This window comes from Hoplias malabaricus, unplaced genomic scaffold, assembly GCF_029633855.1.
Source record: "Hoplias malabaricus isolate fHopMal1 unplaced genomic scaffold, fHopMal1.hap1 scaffold_55, whole genome shotgun sequence".
In the NCBI taxonomy this organism is placed as follows: domain Eukaryota; kingdom Metazoa; phylum Chordata; class Actinopteri; order Characiformes; family Erythrinidae; genus Hoplias; species Hoplias malabaricus.
In genome coordinates this window covers 185,925-205,856 of record NW_027101036.1, presented here as the reverse complement: position 1 = coordinate 205,856, position 19,932 = coordinate 185,925, and positions in this window count along the sequence as shown.

Sequence of the window (19,932 nt, the reverse complement as noted above, 5' to 3'; positions counted from 1 at the left end):
GTGTGGGCTTTAGCAGAAAGTAGACTTTAGCAGAGTGGACGAGTGTGGACGTTAGCAGAGTGTGGGTGTTAGCAGAGTGTGGGCGTTAGCAGAGTGTGGGTGTTAGCAGAGTGTGGGTGTTAGCAGAGAGTGGATGTTAGCAGAGAGTGGGCTTTAGCAGAGAGTGGGCTTTAGCAGAGTGTGGGCTTTAGCAGAGTGTGGGCTTTAGCAGAAAGTAGACTTTAGCAGAGTGGACGAGTGTGGACGTTAGCAGAGTGTGGGCGTTAGCAGAGTGTGGGCGTTAGCAGAGTGTGGATGTTAGCAGAGAGTGGGCTTTAGCAGAGTGTGGGCTTTAGCAGAGTGTGGGCTTTAGCAGAAAGTAGACTTTAGCAGAGTGGACGAGTGTGGACGTTAGCAGAGTGTGGGCGTTAGCAGAGTGTGGGCGTTAGCAGAGTGTGGGCGTTAGCAGAGAGTGGATGTTAGTAGAGAGTGGGCTTTAGCAGAAAGTAGACTTCAGCAGAGTGGACGAGTGTGGACGTTAGCAGAGTGTGGGCGTTAGCAGAGTGTGGGCTTTAGCAGAGAGTGGGCTTTAGCAGAGAGTGGATGTTAGCAGAGAGTGGATGTTAGCAGAGAGTGGATGTTAGCAGAGTGTGGGTGTTAGCAGAGTGTGGGTGTTAGCAGAGTGTGGGCTTTAGCAGAGAGTGGATGTTAGCAGAGAGTGGATGTTAGCAGAGAGTGGGCTTTAGCAGAGAGTGGATGTTAGCAGAGAGTGGATGTTAGCAGAGTGTGGGTGTTAGCAGAGTGTGGGCTTTAGCAGAGAGTGGATGTTAGCAGAGAGTGGGCTTTAGCAGAGTGTGGGCTTTAGCAGAGAGTGGGCTTTAGCAGAGTGTGGGCTTTAGCAGAAAGTAGACTTTAGCAGAGTGGACGAGTGTGGACGTTAGCAGAGAGTGGGCTTTAGCAGAGTGGGGCTTTAGCAGAGTGTGGGCTTTAGCAGAGAGTGGGCTTTAGCAGAGTGTGGGCTTTAGCAGAAAGTAAACTTTAGCAGAGTGGACGAGTGTGGACGTTAGCAGAGTGTGGGCGTTAGCAGAGTGTGGGTGTTAGCAGAGAGTGGATGTTAGCAGAGAGTGGGCTTTAGCAGAGTGTGGGCTTTAGCAGAAAGTAGACTTTAGCAGAGTGGACGAGTGTGGACGTTAGCAGAGTGTGGGCGTTAGCAGAGTGTGGGTGTTAGCAGAGAGTGGATGTTAGCAGAGAGTGGGCTTTAGCAGAGTGTGGGCTTTAGCAGAAAGTAGACTTTAGCAGAGTGGACGAGTGTGGACGTTAGCAGAGTGTGGGCGTTAGCAGAGTGTGGGTGTTAGCAGAGAGTGGATGTTAGCAGAGAGTGGGCTTTAGCAGAGAGTGGGCTTTAGCAGAGTGTGGGCTTTAGCAGAGTGTGGGCTTTAGCAGAAAGTAGACTTTAGCAGAGTGGACGGGTGTGGACGTTAGCAGAGTGTGGGTGTTAGCAGAGTGTGGGTGTTAGCAGAGTGTGGATGTTAGCAGAGAGTGGGCTTTAGCAGAGTGTGGGCTTTAGCAGAAAGTAGACTTTAGCAGAGTGGACGAGTGTGGGCGTTAGCAGAGTGTGGGCGTTAGCAGAGAGTGGATGTTAGCAGAGAGTGGGCTTTAGCAGAGTGTGGGCTTTAGCAGAAAGTAAACTTTAGCAGAGTGGACGAGTGTGGGCGTTAGCAGAGTGTGGGCGTTAGCAGAGTGTGGGTGTTAGCAGAGAGTGGATGTTAGCAGAGAGTGGGCTTCAGCAGAGAGTGGGCTTTAGCAGAGTGTGGGCTTTAGCAGAGTGTGGGCTTTAGCAGAAAGTAGACTTTAGCAGAGTGGACGAGTGTGGACGTTAGCAGAGTGTGGGCGTTAGCAGAGTGTGGGTGTTAGCAGAGTGTGGGTGTTAGCAGAGTGTGGGTGTTAGCAGAGTGTGGGCGTTAGCAGAGTGTGGGCGTTAGCAGAGTGTGGGTGTTAGCAGAGAGTGGATGTTAGCAGAGAGTGGGCTTTAGCAGAGAGTGGGCTTTAGCAGAGTGTGGGCTTTAGCAGAGTGTGGGCTTTAGCAGAAAGTAGACTTTAGCAGAGTGGACGAGTGTGGACGTTAGCAGAGTGTGGGCGTTAGCAGAGTGTGGGCGTTAGCAGAGTGTGGGTGTTAGCAGAGTGTGGGTGTTAGCAGAGTGTGGATGTTAGCAGAGAGTGGGCTTTAGCAGAGTGTGGGCTTTAGCAGAGTGTGGGCTTTAGCAGAAAGTAGACTTTAGCAGAGTGGACGAGTGTGGACGTTAGCAGAGTGTGGGCGTTAGCAGAGTGTGGGCGTTAGCAGAGAGTGGATGTTAGCAGAGAGTGGGCTTTAGCAGAAAGTAGACTTCAGCAGAGTGGACGAGTGTGGACGTTAGCAGAGTGTGGGCGTTAGCAGAGTGTGGGCGTTAGCAGAGAGTGGGCTTTAGCAGAGAGTGGGCTTTAGCAGAAAGTAGACTTTAGCATAGTGGACGAGTGTGGGCGTTAGCAGAGTGTGGGTGTTAGCAGAGAGTGGATGTTAGCAGAGAGTGGGCTTTAGCAGAGTGTGGGCTTTAGCAGAGTGTGGGCTTTAGCAGAAAGTAGACTTTAGCAGAGTGGACGAGTGTGGACGTTAGCAGAGTGTGGGCGTTAGCAGAGTGTGGGTGTTAGCAGAGTGTGGGTGTTAGCAGAGTGTGGGTGTTAGCAGAGAGTGGATGTTAGCAGAGAGTGGGCTTTAGCAGAGTGTGGGCTTTAGCAGAGTGTGGGCTTTAGCAGAAAGTAGACTTTAGCAGAGTGGACGAGTGTGGACGTTAGCAGAGTGTGGGCGTTAGCAGAGTGTGGGTGTTAGCAGAGTGTGGGTGTTAGCAGAGAGTGGATGTTAGCAGAGAGTGGATGTTAGCAGAGAGTGGGCTTTAGCAGAGTGTGGGCTTTAGCAGAAAGTAGACTTTAGCAGAGTGGACGAGTGTGGACGTTAGCAGAGTGTGGACGTTAGCAGAGTGTGGGTGTTAGCAGAGTGTGGATGTTAGCAGAGTGTGGGTGTTAGCAGAGAGTGGATGTTAGCAGAGAGTGGGCTTTAGCAGAGTGTGGGCTTTAGCAGAGTGTGGGCTTTAGCAGAAAGTAGACTTTAGCAGAGTGGACGAGTGTGGACGTTAGCAGAGTGTGGGTGTTAGCAGAGTGTGAACATTAGCAGAGTGTGAACATTAGCAGAGTTTGGGCTTCAGTACCGGTGGAGGTGGATCAGACACAGCAGTGCTGCTAGAGTGCCTGTGTCCACTAACTGTCCGCTGCATTAGACATTAGAGTCAGAGAGACAGAGAGCTGTTGGCAGTGTTAGTGCAGGACAGATCCAGAGGACACCCGAGTGTTTTCCTGACTCCGCTTCCTTTCATTGTTGTGTACTGCTCTGACACTTAATCAGGATTCATACGGGATAAATACACCTTGTTTACAGCAGCCTGTATCACACTGATTACTGCTGACTCACAACAAGACAATGGCCTGAAACACCCCCACCCCCCACCCCCACACAGACCCCCTCTGTGTGGTAACACTCTACTACACACACACACACACACACACACACACACACTCTCGTTGGAGTGAGTGTAGAAACAAGGAGGTGATTTTAATGTTTTGGCTGATCTGTATTGTCAGGGTGGGTTTTAGTGTCAGCATTAAACAGAATGAGGATGTATAGTTCAGCTGAGGTTTAGTGTGTGTGTGTGTGTGTGTGTGTGTGTGTGTTTATGACAGTGTTGAGTGTTTATCTTTCAGCGAGTGTTGAATTGACAGCTTTGTCGAGGAGAGATGACCTTGGAGAGCCATAAGTCACTCCTGGGGCAAACTGTCAGACCGTTTCACACCGAAATGTTTTGACGCCTCGGCGCTGTTGTCGTATAAACTGACCCCGGGGGTCTCCGCCGGGCTACGACACATTTACGTAAACACGAAGCCCGATTTAGTCGGCACCGTGCTGGAGGTGCGGCGGAGTCGGACGCTGCTCCAGAAACGCAGGGGAGTATTTGGAAGCGCGGTCGTGTTTTCTTTTTACTTCAGTTAAGAGTTTAGAATCTTCTATGGAGGCCTTGGAACGGATGTAGGAACATTGCAGTGAGGATCTGATGGCAGCGGACCGAACAGGAGCACCGTGTAGTGTGATTACCCCCCTTTCACCCTGTTCTTCATAGACCCCTCTCAGACAGTGGTGTGTGTGTTTGTGTTAGTGTGTGTGTGTGTGTGTTAGTGTGTGTTGTGCTGGTGCGAGTGGATCAGACACAGCAGTGTGTACTGGAGTGTTTAAACCCCTCAGTGTCACCACAGACGCCCTAAAACCCGGACCACACCCTCACGATTAAAGTAACCCTATGTGGACCCACCGCGTGCCGCTTGGCGAAGCCTGCCCTCGCCTGTGTTTGCCGGTGAAGCTGGAGAGATTAGCATTGTGTTATTAGCGCGGGGATTCAGGGGCCGCCGCAGCTTTCGTTTAAACGTCTGGGGGCTTCCTGGCCGCGGTGAAACAGATGAAAGCCTTACGCAAGGCCCGGGTTCCTCCCCCCGACCGGCGGAACAAAGAGAGAGAGAGACCTTTAAAAGTCAGCCGTGATAACACTGTTTGGGGACGATTTTTATAAAAACGGAGGCTATTATCTGCGGCGATGACCTTTCAGAACGATCAGAACTCACTCGCGCAGCGGCCCCCGAAAAAAGTCACAGTGAAAAGCCAATCCTCCTGCAGTCTTTCTTCTTAAAGGAGAGCGGAGACGGCCATCGCAGCCTTTCTTTCCTTTCACACGACTTCTAGCCGAGTGACTCAGGACGACTGGGAGGGACATGGAGGTGTGAAAAGATGGTGTGACAGTCCGGTGAACTCCAGGTGAACTGATACATATTTGACTGAAAGACAGTGTACAATGTGTACTAAATATTGCTAGTGCACTTTAATAGTGAGTGCACACTATATTTAGTACACACTGTACGAGTCCTGGGAACTGTCTTTAAATCGTATACGCTTCAGTTTACTTTAAGACCAAGGTAAGGTTAGGATTAATTTCGGATGTTTTAAGTATGAATTTTCATGATGGGTTGCCAGATATTTGTTTAACATCCACAAATACTGTTAGTTCATCTTTTCATGAGTACTAACGATATTTATAGGCGTTAAAGTAGATTTCTTGTTTTAGATCACCTAAAACAAAATCTGAACCTAACCCTGATCCTAATCCTGGCCTCAAAGTGAACTGAAGCGTATACGATTTAAAGACAGTTCCCAGGACTTTGCGCATGTTAAACAAATATCTGGCAACCCAGCATGGAAACTCAGACTTAAAACATCCGAAATTAACCCTAATCCTAATCCTTACCTTGGTCTCAAAGTGAACTGACACGTATACGATTTAAAGACAGTTCCCAGGACTCGTACAGTGTGTACTAAATATAGCCAGCACTTGTTAAAGGTGTACCTCATATATTTAAAGCAAGTTTCTGGCAACCCGGTGTGATCCCCTAACCCTAATTTAACCATACAATACTATTTATCCCCATTTATTTATTTTTGGGGGTGCGTTAGTGTGTGTTGTGCTGGTGTAGAGTGGATCAGACACAGCAGCGTCTCCTGGAGTGTTTAAATCCCTCAGTGTCACTGCTGCACTGAGAAACGTCCACCAACCAGAGCAGTGTCTAGGCACAATGAAGCTCACGTGTTTCAGTTTGTAATATCAGTCTCCAACGACTCCTCTTCACGTAATTAAACAGACGTTACGCTGACACCTAGTGGCCTGGATGTGTGTCGTGTATAACCTTGTGTTAAATGTAAAATAAGGCCTCCTCCACGTGCACGACCCACTCTCTGGAGGATAATCTGCTTCATTCAGGGTTTACAGAGTTGTTGGACTAGAAACAGAAGGCTGTTTGTGATGTAAACACTCTGTAAAAACAGCTGAGGCGACTATTTCAGGACGCATATGTTTTCACATCCTGTAAGCATCACGTTTCCTGCGATTAGCATAATCCCGCTTGTAATCCCGGCTCATCTCTGAGAGGACGGACACGGCGCAGACGCTGCTTCTCTTTTGTCTTCTGTTGGAAGGGATTTCGGGGCCCGCTGTGATCACCGTGTCCGATGCTTTCGGGCTTTGATGTGGAGGCCGTGCCGTGTTCGCTGCGGTGCTGGCTCAATGGAAAGGAGCGCGGACGCTAGCACGTGTCGTAGCAGCCTGTAAGTCTGGATAACAAGCTGAGCGCGAGAGAAACGGGGCGGAGACGATGAGGCTAAAACAATTGTGTTGGCTCTTAAACCGAGGCCTATTTTGGTCATTCCTGTGTTATCCAGTGGCGGATGCTGGTCTTTCAAGGAGGGGACAGAAACTGTGATAGAAGTCAGTCTCCAAACACAAGCTCATGAGCTGATTCGCTCATTTCGCTGTCAATCAAAAAGGGATTCCGCCTCAGACAGATCATCCAATCATCATGCAGAAGCCGAGCGTCCGGGCCAGCCGAGGCCAGCCCACTGCCCCATAGACCCCCAGAGACGCTGAGCGTCCGATGGGCGGGACAAAGCCCAGCATTTATCCAATGACTCGTCTCGTTTCGCTGCACTTCGCTGCTTCGCTATTGAACTCAGCGTCCTCACTGTTTAAAGCACTGTGAAGCTGCGGGAATGATTGAGAGGAAAGCCGCGTCTTTACCAGTGATAAGAAGCTGATTCTGAACTAAAGTTGTAGGGCATATTTATTCAATGACATGTACACAACAGTATATATTTGATCACTTATTTATAACATTTTAGGGGAAGCTGAGCTTCACTTGCAGTCTTAGAGCAATCGCCTCTGGTGTTATCTCAGGTGTTAGTCAACTCAGGGGGCAGCTCCTCGGGGGTTATGGGATTGGGACTGAACTGTGACCCCGTGCAGAAGATCTACAGCTGCAGGGTTCTCCGTCCCAGAGGTCTGTCGATTCCCGGAAAGGGGATCACTCCTCAGAATGACTCGGTGCTGTCGTTTTTACAAGTCTACAAGTAGAGTTACTAGCTCAGACGAAGCCATTCAATTACACGCACCCAGTTTAAGGGCGTAATGGGCTGAAAGTAGCAGCTATAACTCTCTGTGCTCAGTGCTGCTCTAACGGCTGCACCGCTGCAGGGCGTCTGCTCTCGGGTTCGTGGGATTTGAAAGGAGCTGTGCGCATTTCCTATACACAAACACACACAAGCCACAGCACGGCGCACACAGCCTTCTTTTATTTCATTTCCAATCAAAACAGCCACAAAACAAAAGCTATGCTCCGTTTCTCAGGAGACCTCCGTTTGGGGATAACAAAGGGAACTTCAAAAGAAGGTCTGGGGCGAGGGGCAAGACCCAGCACTGCAGCAGCAAACTGCACCACAGAACCCATCCTCACTTCAGACCTAAACTGTCTGTGTCCCGCCTCACGCTGTGAGGAGAAGAACCATGCACAGGTCAGCACTGGGTCTGAAAGGATGTGGAGATGAGGAGGTAGAAGTAGAAGAAGAAACCAGAGCTGAGAAAAAGAAGAGCAAACAAGCTGCTGGTGATTTTAGAACAATGAGCTGGTCTCAGAGCTGTTTCTACCGCCCCCACACTCTCTCTCTCTCTCTCTCCCTCTCTCTATCTCCCTCTCTATCTCTCTCCCTCTCTCTCTCTCTCTCCATCTCTATCTCTCCCTCTCTATCTCTCCCTCTCTATCTCTCTCTCTCTCTCTCTCTCTCTCTCTCTCTCTCTCTCCCTCTCTCTCTCTCTCTCTCTCTCTCTCTCTCTCTCTCTCTCTCTCTCTCTCTCTCAAGCCAGTGTCCTGCTGCTCGTGGATCCCTCAGTCTCAGGGCTGCTTTGATTCCTGGTGCCGTGCTGCACTCTTTAAAGGTAACGCAGCACACGCGGCTCCTCCTCTCAGGTGATGGATGGTGGAGATAGTGGAGATACGAGGTGCTGCAGTGAATATCCAGATGTGGCGGTAGACGTTCACAGAACCCCGTCTCGTGAAGGCAGTGTAAATGTTGACCAACACGTCGATAAGAATAGGAAAGGCTGTTTGAAATCGAGCTGGTTTCCATGGTAACAGAAAGAGCCATGGAAGAGGACGGGGAGGTGGTTTGCTCTCAGCTCAGTAAACCTCAAAACCCCATACAGTCATCAACTGCGATTTACCAGGGCCTTCGCACCATGAAATCCCTCAGGGCTTCAGAGGGGGCTGTGTGTGTGTGTGTGTGTGTGTGTGTGTGTGTGTGTGTGTGTTTATCTCCTCCTTGGTATTTAAGCAGGTGTTGCACAGCCCTTCTATTGGTTCTGTGATTATTCACTGGATTTATTGAAATGCACACGTTTTGTTGACGCAATGTGATCTAGTTTCTGAGCAAATATCAGGGTGTCCACAGTAGGGCGGTGCCGTATCGAATCGTTCACGATAATATTGTGATATTTTTTAAAACATAAGAACAATTATATCGTGATAATCGTGATATTCTGACTTGTTTCCGTAGTGACTCCATGCAGCATCCATTGTGTATTTGTTTTGTTATTTACTGTGGTGCTTAAGGTACTTTTTGTTTAATTGTTTACGTTTCCTGTTCATGTGCACACTACGTTTACTGCACTTTAGTTGTGTGGCACATTTTATACACTTTCTTCTTTTCAGAATCTTGGTAAGTTACTGTTGTTTTTAAAATAAGAAAATGTTTACAGATGTTTTTTGTTGAATTTGTTAAGTTTGTAGTAAAATAAAACAATTTAATATTATTCATATTTTAAAATATATTCAATATATTTAATTTAGGTTCGATTCTCGCTCCGGGTGACTGTCTGTGAGGAGTGTGGTGTGTTCTCCCTGTGTCTGCGTGGGTTTCCTCCGGGTGACTGTCTGTGAGGAGTGTGGTGTGTTCTCCCTGTGTCTGCGTGGGTTTCCTCCGGGTGACTGTCTGTGAGGAGTGTGGTGTGTTCTCCCTGTGTCTGTGTGGGTTTCCTCCAGGTGACTGTCTGTGAGGAGTGTGGTGTGTTCTCTCTGTGTCTGCATGGGTTTCCTCCGGGTGACTGTCTGTGAGGAGTGTGGTGTGTTCTCCCTGTGTCTGTGTGGGTTTCCTCCGGGTGACTGTCTGTGAGGAGTGTGGTGTGTTCTCCCTGTGTCTGTGTGGGTTTCCTCCAGGTGACTGTCTGTGAGGAGTGTGGTGTGTTCTCTCTGTGTCTGCATGGGTTTCCTCCGGGTGACTGTCTGTGAGGAGTGTGGTGTGTTCTCCCTGTGTCTGCGTGGGTTTCCTCCGGGTGACTGTCTGTGAGGAGTGTGGTGTGTTCTCCCTGTGTCTGCGTGGGTTTCCTCCGGGTGACTGTCTGTGAGGAGTGTGGTGTGTTCTCTCTGTGTCTGCGTGGGTTTCCTCCGGGTGACTGTCTGTGAGGAGTGTGGTGTGTTCTCTCTGTGTCTGCGTGGGTTTCCTCCGGGTGACTGTCTGTGAGGAGTGTGGTGTGTTCTCTCTGTGTCTGTGTGGGTTTCCTCCGGGTGACTGTCTGTGAGGAGTGTGGTGTGTTCTCTCTGTGTCTGCGTGGGTTTCCTCCGGGTGACTGTCTGTGAGAAGTGTGGTGTGTTCTCTCTGTGTGGGTTTCCTCCGGGTGACTGTCTGTGAGGAGTGTGGTGTGTTCTCCCTGTGTCTGTGTGGGTTTCCTCCGGGTGACTGTCTGTGAGCAGTGTGGTGTGTTCTCTCTGTGTCTGCGTGGGTTTCCTCCGGGTGACTGTCTGTGAGGAGTGTGGTGTGTTCTCTCTGTGTCTGCGTGGGTTTCCTCCGGGTGACTGTCTGTGAGGAGTGTGGTGTGTTCTCCCTGTGTCTGTGTGGGTTTCCTCCGGGTGACTGTCTGTGAGGAGTGTGGTGTGTTCTCTCTGTGTCTGCGTGGGTTTCCTCCGGGTGACTGTCTGTGAGGAGTGTGGTGTGTTCTCTCTGTGTCTGCGTGGGTTTCCTCCGGGTGACTGTCTGTGAGGAGTGTGGTGTGTTCTCTCTGTGTCTGTGTGGGTTTCCTCCGGGTGCTCCGGTTTCTTCCCACAGTCCAAAAACACACGTTGGTAGGTGGATTGGCAACTCAAATGTGTCCGTAGGTGTGAGTGAATGTGTGTGTGTGTGTGTTGCCCTGTGAAGGACTGGCGCCCCCTCCAGGGTGTATTCCCGTCCTTGCGCCCAATGATTCCAGGTAGGCTCTGGACCCACCGCGACCCTGAACTGGATAAGGGTTACAGATAATGAATGAATGAATATTTAATTTAATGTTACTAATATTAATATAGCTTTATTACATTGCAATAGTTTGTTCTTGAAATTAATAAAAGTATTTTTCAGAGTTTTGTTCGTATCGTCAGGAATATCGTTATCGCAAAAACACCCTGAAATATCATGATATTGTTTTAGGGCCATATTGCCCAGCCCTAGTCCACAGCCTGAGGTCCACTCCAAAAATCCACAAAACATTTCTGAATAAAATCCTTATTAATGTTGTAATGAACACAGTAATAACATAGCAATAAACATCCATACCTTAATATCGTAATGTAATTAAAATGTGAGATAAATGTGTCCGTTTGTAATTAGCATGGTAATTAACCGAGTAATAACATAGTAATTAACCTGAAGTGTCCCAGAATCCTCTTTATCAACAACATCACAGTTAAATTTACAGTAATAACTAATAAATTGTGTAGCAATTAACATAGCATTTGTCCCTGAGACACTCTAGCAGTTTATATCAAAATATATCACGCAGTTATACATTAATGTGGAGCATGAAATGAAGCAGTATATGGTCAGCTATCGATCCCCAGTGCAGATAAAGGGTCACAGCGCAGAGAGTCCACACCTCAGAGGTAATAAAACTGCTAAACGTGTTCCTACACCTGAGGAACTATAAGCAGAACCAAGTCTTATGCTTCAGGATTGAGATGTAGCTGTGTAAATGTTCTTATTCAATCTTAAACGCTGGTATTATCTATTAATGTGTATTTTCTCCGGCTCTGAAATGAGCTCATCATGGAACCAGAGCAGAAAGATGGCCCTCTCACCTCCGCTGCACCTTCCACTGAAGAGTAAAAGACAAATACGCCACATCATTAGCCTCTTTCTCCGCGCTAATAAGAGCGTTACCCTTCAGAATTGATGGCCCTGTCCATTACAGGGTGTTCATTATGCCGAGTCGTTTTGAATGGAGGAGTGTAATGAGTAAATGGCCCTCTCCATCAGCGTCAGAACCTCCGTGACCTGCTCCCTCTCGCTCTTCTGTGATGAAAGAGTGAGCCACGCTAGCTCTGCGGTCAAACACGTGTCTCCAACACAACACACCGCACCACAAACATCAATCAGGCAGTGGACGGCGTCCTCTGTGGATCCTGTTGTCTTTTCTAAACCGACAGGAGAGCAATTAGTGGCTGCTCTGCTAAAAAAATAAAAACAGCCAGGGTTCATGTTCATCACAGCTGTATTAATTAAAATCCCCGCACGCCGTCACGCTCAAGGATGAGCTGTCAGAACGGCAAGGACAAGGAATGTCTAGGTGGGAACGTGAAGAGCGCTGTTTGTTTGTTATTCATATGTAATTACATAGTAGTTACAGATTGTAATGAAGGTTTTGATAATAAAAAAAAGCAAGGGTTTTTCACACTGAACAATGACACTAATTTTTTATCTCTGTCACAAATACAAGTATAAACCGTGTAATAAATAATCTGCATTAGTTACTAATACATAGTAATTACATAGTAGTTACATGTTGCGTTGAATGTTTTTGATGAAAAAACAAGAGTTTTTCACACTGAACAATGGCATTGTAACTTTTCATCAACTTCAAACATCTCTGTCACTAATACAAGTATAAAACGTGTAAAATGTAATAAGGAATCTGTACTAGTTACTAATACATAGTAATTACAAAGCATTGTGTAATTACATAGTACTTTCAAAATAATTACACAACCCATTACTTTTATTTACTGGATGTCCGATCTGATTCTGAATTTCAAATCCATCTGTTTACTCCATCATTTGAACACAGCAGCTGTCCTTCACACTGTGTGATCATTTTCATCACGAATCGACCAATAGAAACGCTCCAAAATCATTTGGAATACATTTAATTTTTAAGGTTTTATCCTTCACTAGTAACGTTTTTTCTTTGGTAGTGATTTCTAACGTCCAACAAATGTCCAGTTCGTTCACATTTATTTATAAGGATAGTTTATGCCATGATTCAAATTCAAAATAAAGACATTATACCAATATCCGAGAGCCCCTCAGACCACCTCCGACCACCAAAACCCCCTCGGTCTGAACACTTCCCCCTAGGGTTAAATTTGTTTAATAAACACTGGGCAGTCACTAGATCCTTGTCTGGACCTGAAGGAAGGTCATTCAGAAAGATCCAGTCGGGTCCCGCGAGTGAAGCCTATCTCTCTCAAACACTCTGGAGCCTCTCGCCCTTTTTCCTGTTGTTTTGTGACTCAGCTTCCTCACGGACAGCTATGTTCTGCCCCACGGAGTCCAGCCAAGTCCTAGACTCTCCAAAGGAGCGAGGAGCTGACCCCGGGGTCAAACAGAGAACAAAAGACTGACCTAGAAAGTTCAAAGAGCTGAGGACAGCTCCGCAGTCAGGTTTACAGCCCTGCTTCCTGACCTCTTCCCAAAACCGGGCTCCTGATCTGCAGACGGTGCTGGCCTTCCTTTCTTACGGTAACCGCTGAAGGCTTGGCGCGGACGACCTGCTGATGACCTCCAGAAGAGTTTGTGCTGATGCTGCAGGGTCTCGGCGTGTCCTACGCTTCTGTGGGGTTTACACCAGTGCATCCCAGTGTCTATGTGAGAAACCATACACAGCCCAGACCTGCAGCTCCTGACGTTCTTCTAAAACGAATAGCGTAATTAGCTGCTGTTCGCTGTGGATTTCTGGGAAGGCATTTCTATGACAGTCGGTCGTTTTCAGTCGAATCCAGATTGTGCCGGAGGTGAGAAACAGAACGTGTGCTGGAGGTGATTTTTAACTGAACTGATTGGTTGATGTCGAGGAACCGTATAAGAACCGTTGACGTTCTTTAGCTGAAGAACACGAATGTGAGCTCACAGAAGCTTTGACAGATACTTGTCAACAAGCTGCTTCACGACGACTTTGGTGTGGTTCTCTTTTATCTTTATTTTAACCGAGGAACAACAACATTCAGCACCGTGACGCCTCTCAACGGTAACGTTATTTTACGATAATTTAACGCAACGTTAGGTTTTCAGTCCATCACCAACCGAACCGAGTAAAATACACTCTTACAAATGATGGTTCTTCATGGAAATGGTTCTAACTAGAATCCTGAACACTCAATGAACCTTTAGCATGACTTTGCATCGTGAAGGGGTTCTTCATATTGATGGAGAATAATGTGCTATAGGTGGTTCTATATAGAACCTTTTAGAGAATGGTTCTTCTAGATTTTTTTCACAAGAACCTTTCTCTGAAAGGTGCTACCATCTTCAGCACATTCTCCATCAAGCTGAAGATCCCCTTCATGATTTCAAGAACCAAAAGGTTCTTCTAATGTTTGGGGTTCTATTTAGAACCATTTCCTTGAATAAAGAACCCTTGTAGAACCTCCTCGTAAACAGCACAATCAGTGTATAAAACATCACGTGGAAAACAGCCTGCGTTTGGCCACGGTGACGTCAGTGAGATCAGGGGCTGATGTTGGAGGCTCAGGACACTCGGCTCCATCGGTCCAGAGCAGTGGTTCTCGACCCTGGTCCTAGGTACCGCTGACCCGAATGCTGTGATGTTCTCCCCTTAGGAAGGGGTTGGAAAAAGCAAGGCATTCTCTAAAGAGCGTAGAGCAGTGGTGCTCCAGGACCAGAACCACTGAGAACCACTGTTCTAAAGAACACAGCCTAATGATGGAGGGCTTCTCCAACTTCGGTCATGGTCATGAGTCTTTAAAACTAACTCCCCCCAAACTCATCATCGCCCCAAAGTGGAATTAAAGAGACCACAGTGCAGCCTCTTACCTCTGGGTCTCTGTCCTGCTGCGGTCAGTCTGAAGCTGCCTGAGTCCTGCTGCTACTTCCAGCTCCGAGGAGGACGACCTGCTGCTGAACAGTGCTCTGCAGAGTGTGAGACTTTCCTAGAATGTGTGAGGATCTGGCAACGTGATACTGGAAATCACAGGGTATTTCCTTTTCCCGTTCCCTTTCAGTTTCCTTTTGTGGGAGGCTCTTACTCACGCTGCCTCTCTGTCAACACCACAGACTCACAGCTGATCCCTAGTGAGCTGATTAAAGATGACCTTTAGCAGAAATCAATGGAGTTGGAGCCAAACCTCTAAATAACTTCAGAAAGAGAGTAAGTTTGAGAACAGAGCGTGTGCTGATGGGGGATCAGTTCTGGACACACATGGAGAACGCAGTTCCACTGTTCCACAGCTCGGTTCTGCAGCTTTTTAAAGCACAGTCCAGGCTTCATCAGCAATAGCTCGGAAGATTAGTTGAACTAGGATTACAGTTATTTTTAAGGTTAATTTTATAATATAAAACATATTTTACAAACAATAACAAACAAACCCTGTTTCCAATCTTTTGGAGCTTACACTGTAAAAATTGCTGTAAATTTACAGCGAATCTGCTGCCAGTATTTTACTATAGATCACAGTATTTACAGTAAATTATTGTATTATTCAATTACAGTAATATGCTGTAAATTGGAAATACAGTAGTGTTCCTGTAAAAATACAATAAATGCCTGGGAACTCTGCTGTCAGTATTTTACTGTAAAATTTACAAGACATTTTTTACAGTGCAGAGTTTAGGGTTAACCTGGAAGTGTAAGTTGTGCAGTTTGTTTTAAAGCTAATTTTTAATGTTGCGTTGCCAGAAATTCACACAAAAATCCACTAATACACATTTTACGAGTGTTAACTATATTTAGTACACATTGGATGAATGTTGGGACCTGGACGTTCAAATTGTCAAAAACAAAAGTGAAAAATGTCAAACCCGTAAACGTTTTTATTTACTTTATTTACCCCTCTGTCACCGTGGTCAGTTGGTGTTGGATGGAGCTCTATCACTCACCACAGCTCCACTGTCCCACACCTGGATTTTTAACCCCGCTTGCTTCCACTGGCATTGGACACTGACTGTACGCTCATGTGCAGCTGCTCCAGACTCTCCCGGGCTATGGATAATGCACTGCTGTTGTTCTGTGAGCTGTGTGAGTGAAGTGGGTTCGCTGCACTGTGATTGAAACCATGTGTAGTGCATATTTCCCAATTCCCTTAATTTATATGAATATGATGCAACCACCAAACTCCTTACCGCGTTCCTTTGATGAATTCCAGATGTGGTGCCTCCCCAGCCGTTTATCCACGGAGCAGAGTGGTGCTGCTCTGTACAGAAGTGAGGAGGGGTCTGCAGCTATTCAACGGAGTGTGAGGGGCTTTCCCAGACCTCTCTGGACACAGGCCAGCAGTGCTTTGGGGAAAAACAGGCTCCCTCTGTCTGTGTCTCTGTGTCTTTGGTGAGGAGTCACACTCAGGAATAAGCAGTGGGTCAGTGAAGTTGGAGCTTATCGAGATGAAGATGCTATCACACGCCTGATACACAGACTGTCACACATTTGTTTCCTCAGTTCCTTACCCTCCACAGGTCCCCAGGGAGCCCGATGCTATGCGGTGCCTGGAACCTCATATCTACACTCTTCATTTCTGCAGATTGGGCCATGGCTGCACCTCAACACGAATGAACACTGTTGTGATATTTTTATTTATTTATTTATTTTTAATTAAAGCTGAATATTGGACAGAAAACCCCAAGCCAAAACAGGAACGGTCTAATGCTAATGCTAACCACAAAGGAAGAGGCATACGTAACCTAGAAACAGGCTAATGTTAATTCTATTTCAAGCGCTAATGCTCAAAATCTAAATTTGTACAATGTGTACTAAATATAATTGATACGTTTAAATGTGTACTAAATATAGTCATAGATACTAATGTGATTAACCCGAACCCTGGCAACCCAGTATGAGTAATCAACCACAAAAAGTTCCCTAATGTTAGCTCTAAACCTAATTTATCCATAAAATAGAAATAAAAATTAATCGAAATTTTTATTTGATGTCATTTTGCCTTGTCATTTTTGTTAATTCTGTTAATATGTGCACACTCTATTTTCATGCGCTGTCCCTTTAAATCCACACTACTGCGCTGTAGTCACGTGACTCTGCCCCGTCCAATTTGCCACACGGAGGCAGACCGAGCGTCTGGAGCGGCTCGTACCACAGAGAAATGCTGCGTCTGTGGTTTGGACGTGTTCTGACTTTAGTGAAGACACCGAACATAAAGAAGTCAAATGTAAACACTGAGAAAAAAAACAGTTTCAGATGAAAGTGAATCCCCCGGTCTGTTTCACACTGAATACAGTCACACACCGAATACGAACAGAGCACGGCTCAGACACAGAGATGGTGCCCCCAGCCGTATCAGAAACACACACCCCACCTTTAACACTGGAGTGTGTTTACAGCACGAGCCTCGACAGGGAACTGACGACAAACAACAAGAAAATAATCCTTCATTATCGTAATCGAGGTAAAAAATTGGTTTGTTCTCATATCGCCCAGCACTACCATAAACTCAACCCTAAACCTAACACTAAAACTAAACCAACACTAAATTTAACACTAAAACTAAACCAACAATAAAAATAAACCCAACCCTAAACCTAACACTAAAACTAAACCAACACTAAACCTAAACCAACACTAAACCCAACAATAAAACTAAACCAACACTAAACCAAACTCTAAAACTAAACCCAACCCTAAACCTAACACTAAAACTAAACCAACACCAAACCTAACTCTAAAACTAAACCAGCACTAAAACCAACACTAAACCCAACACTAAAACTAAACCAAACTCTAAAACTAAACAAACACCAAACCTAACTCTAAAACTAAACCAGCACTAAACCAACACTAAACCCAACACTAAAACTAAACCAACACTAAACCTAACTCTAAAACTAAACCAACACTAAACCAAACTCTAAAACTAAACCAGCACTAAAACTAAACCAACACTAAACCGAACTCTAAAACTAAACCTAACTCTAAAACTAAACCAACACTAAACCCAACACTAAAACTAAACCAACACTAAACCCAGCACTAAAACTAAACCAACACTAAACCCAACACTAAAACTAAACCAACACTAAACCTAACTCTAAATCTAAACCAACACTAAACCTAACTCTAAAACTAAACCAACACTAAACCTATCTCTAAAACTAAACCAACACTAAACCCAACTCTAAAACTAAACCAACACTAAAACTAAACCAACACTAAACCTAACTCTAAAACTAAACCAGCACTAGACCAACACTAAACGCAACACTAAAACTAAACCCTCACTAAATCTAACTCTAAAACTAAACCAACACTAAACCTAACTCTAAAACTAAACCAACACTAAACCCAACACTAAAACTAAACCAACACTAAACCGAACTCTAAAACTAAACCAACACTAAAACTTAACCAACACTAAACCTAACTCTAAATCTAAACCAACACTAAACCTAACTCTAAAACTAAACCAACACTAAACCTAACTCTAAAACTAAACCGACACTAAACCCAACACTAAAACTAAACCAACACTAAACCGAACTCTAAAACTAAACCAACACTAAAACTTAACCAACACTAAACTCAACACTAAAACTAAACCAACACTAAACCTAACTCTAAAACTAAACCAACACTAAACCGAACTCTAAAACTAAACCAGCACTAAACCGAACTCTAAAACTAAACCTAACTCTAAAACTAAACCAACACTAAAACTAAATCTACACTAAACCTAACTTTAAAACTAAACCTATCTCTAAAACTAAACCAACACTAAACCCAACTCTAAAACTAAACCAACACTAAACCCAACACTAAAACTAAACCAACACTAAAACTAAACCCTCACTAAACCTAACTCTAAAACTAAACCAACACTAAACCTATCTCTAAAACTAAACCAACACTAAACCCAACTCTAAAACTAAACCAACACTAAAACTAAACCAACACTAAACCTAACTCTAAAACTAAACCAGCACTAGACCAACACTAAACGCAACACTAAAACTAAACCCTCACTAAACCTAACTCTAAAACTAAACCAACACTAAACCTAACTCTAAAACTAAACCAACACTAAACCCAACACTAAAACTAAACCAACACTAAACCGAACTCTAAAACTAAACCAACACTAAAACTTAACCAACACTAAACTCAACACTAAAACTAAACCAACACTAAACCTAACTCTAAATCTAAACCAACACTAAACCTAACTCTAAAACTAAACCAACACTAAACCCAACACTAAAACTAAACCAACACTAAACCGAACTCTAAAACTAAACCAACACTAAACCTAACTCTAAAACTAAACCAACACTAAACCTAACTCTAAAACTAAACCAACACTAAACCCAACACTAAAACTAAACCAACACTAAACCGAACTCTAAAACTAAACCAACACTAAAACTTAACCAACACTAAACTCAACACTAAAACTAAACCAACACTAAACCTAACTCTAAAACTAAACCAACACTAAACCGAACTCTAAAACTAAACCAACACTAAACCGAACTCTAAAACTAAACCTAACTCTAAAACTAAACCAACACTAAAACTAAACCTACACTAAACCTAACTTTAAAACTAAACCTATCTCTAAAACTAAACCAACACTAAACCAAACTCTAAAACTAAACCAACACTAAACCCAACTCTAAAACTAAACCAACACTAAACCCAACACTAAAACTAAACCCTCACTAAACCTAACTCTAAAACTAAACCAACACTAAACCTAACTCTAAAACTAAACCAACACTAAACCTATCTCTAAAACTAAACCAACACTAAACCCAACTCTAAAACTAAACCAACACTAAAACTAAACCAACACTAAACCTAACTCTAAAACTAAACCAGCACTAGACCAACACTAAACGCAACACTAAAACTAAACCCTCACTAAACCTAACTCTAAAACTAAACCAACACTAAACCTTACTCTAAAACTAAAACTAAACCAACACTAAACCCAACACTAAAACTAAACCAACACTAAAACTAAACCATTAATCTAACTGGAAGCGCCAGACGTGAGATGTTAGAGTGCAGCAGTGTGTTGTTCTTGTGAAGCTCTACCTCAGGTTACAGCTCTGTTTCTGTGTTTCTTCTTCAGCTTCATAACAGACACAATGTCAACGTGTATTTCATGAAACAGCGCCACCAGTGGATGGGAGCTTAAATAGTGACTGTAAAACAACCTCAAATCATAACTGATTTTATATTAAATAGAAGCGATGTCTTTACTGTGGCCCGGTGCTGGATGAGAAATATCTACTAATTTGAATAGCATTAGAAAATGTTTTATTCAGAAATCACAGTCAGACTTCATTATTCTGACCCTGTTCTGAAAGCTGCCACTTCACGCCGCCCTGGGGTCGCCCACCGCCTTCACACTGTGTGAAAATGAGCCTCTTCCCTGGGGCTGGATGCTGCAGTGGGTCTCGGTCTGAAGGAGTGCTCAGTCACTGGTTTCAGATGGAGCTGCAACACCTCTGAGACCTTGTTTTCCTCCTGGACATTGTGCTCTGTCCCAAAGCGATAGGCCTCCTGCTGCTCTGGGTGATGGAAGACCCCTGGCATTCTGGGAGATTGAAATGCTTGTGTATGTGTGTGTGATATTGATGTTTCTCTATTTGACATGAAGACAGACGTTTACAGTTTTCTACCTCTCTTCTTCTACTGAGAAGAAGACACTATCATGGAGATACCAGGTTTTTGTCTGACACTGATATATATATATATATATACACTGGTGGCGCTGTTTCCCAAAATCCACCTA